Raw genomic sequence first — 2237 nt, 5'->3', positions numbered from 1 at the left:
CTCCCGTTACTACTCCTGTTACTACTACTACTACTACTGCTACTACTACTACTTTCAGCTGCTCCCGATAGGGGGCGCCACAGCGGATCATCCGTTTCCATCTCTTGCTGTCCTCTGCATCTTCCTCTGTCACACCACCACCCGCATGTCCTCCCTCACCACATCCATAAACCTCCTCTTTGGCCTTCCTCTTCTCCTCTTCCCTGGCAGCTCCGTATTCAGCATCCTTCTCCCAATATACCCAGTATCCCTCCTCCACACATGTCCAAACCACTACCGGCCACTATGTCCTCCTACTACTGCCACTACTAAATGCCATTATACTTTTCACTAATTCATAATCTCCAACTTCCAAACAGCTGGAACTGCACTGTAGGCCGCTCCGGGTATCTGAAGAGACGGGTCGAGCAGTCCCCTCTTTAACGTTTAAAACCACAGGGTGGTCTCTAACGACATTCATTTGATTCTTTATTAATGGGAACTCATATAGTTGTAACTACTTTTTCTTCTCTTTTCTTCTTCTTTCCAAAAATGTTGGGACTTCAACTTGTCCTGCATACTTTGGCGCAGTACATCCATTTAAAAGTTAAAACCTTCAGCCTCTGTAGATGTATTTCACTTTTCTTTTTTCTTTTTTTCCCCAATTTCTGTCTTCTACTTGAAATATATACTTTTAGTTTCGGTTGCTTTTCCACAGACATTAATGTCAGAATGTTAGGTCCTGTATGGCCGGTTATCCCCCCCTATTATTCACTATGCCCCGCTAACAATTTCGCCCTGGAGCCGGGGCAGGCTGTCAGCTCACAGCAAGAAGGTCCTGGGTTCGAGCCCCAGGGTAGCGGGTCTCCTCTGTGTGGAGTTTGCATGTTCTCCCCGTGTCTGCGTGGGTTTCCTCCCACAGTCCAAAGACATGTAGGTCAGATGGATCGGCCATACTGAATTGTCCCTAGGTATGTCTGTGTGTGTGTGTGTGGGGGGGGGGGGGCTGTGATGGCCTGGCGGCCTGTCCAGGGTGTCTCCCCGCCTGCCGCCCAGTGACTGCTGGGATAGGTTCCAGCATCCCCGCAGCCCTGGGAGCAGGATAAGCGGGTCGGATAATGGATGGACGGCTGGTTATGAGTGGCTATCCAAGTTATTAATCATTTATGTTATAGGGGGAGGCCATGCCCCCCCCAAAAAAAAAATCCCTTTTATAGTTTATTTATCAGTGTGTTCGTTTTCAGAGTGACATAGTTAACTTCTCATCTGAGAAAGGGGAAAGGTCTTGCTGAAATGAAAAATCAGGCATGAAATTCAAAAGGTTCATGCAATATGAAATGTGATGTGATTAACCCGCTCTTGTATGTCTATGTTTGATGCTTTCATACACAGGGCCAGATACCTTGCTTCTTATACTATTATACACAATATATACTATACATTATAGCATATTATTATGATAGATATTATACACAGTATATACTATATATTATAGCATATTATTATAGATATTATACACCATATATACTATATATTATAGTATTATAGATATTATACACAGTATATACTATATATTATAGTATTATTAGAGATATTATACACAGTATATACTATAGCATTATATTAGTATATACTATATATTATAGTACTATTAGAGATATTATACACAGTATATACTATATATTATAGTATTATTAGAGATATTATACACAGTATATACTATATATTATAGCATTATATTAGTATATACTATATATTATAGTATTATTAGATATTATACACAGTATATACTATATATTATAGCATTATATTAGTATATACTATATATTATAGTATTATATTATAGATATTATACACAGTATATACTATATATTATAGCATTATATTAGTATATACTATATATTATAGTATTATATTATAGATATTATACACAGTATATACTATATACTATAGTATTATTAGAGCTATTATACACAGAATATACTATATATTATAGTATTATATTATAGATATTATACACAGTATATACTATATATTATAGTATTATTAGAGCTATTATACACAGTATATACTATATATTATAGTATTATATTATGGATATTATACACAGGGCCAGATGCCTTGCTTCTTAGTACAGAAGATACATGGGAGCACTAACATGCATGAGGACACACATGCAGCCTTAATGCACATTCACTCCCAAGTCCATTCATGAGGGAGAGCCGATGTCAAAAGAAGACACTTTGTCTTCACCTAGA

Source organism: Lampris incognitus, chromosome 14 (genome assembly GCF_029633865.1).
Source record: "Lampris incognitus isolate fLamInc1 chromosome 14, fLamInc1.hap2, whole genome shotgun sequence".
In the NCBI taxonomy this organism is placed as follows: Eukaryota; Metazoa; Chordata; class Actinopteri; order Lampriformes; family Lampridae; genus Lampris; species Lampris incognitus.
This window is presented reverse-complemented; position numbering follows the sequence as displayed.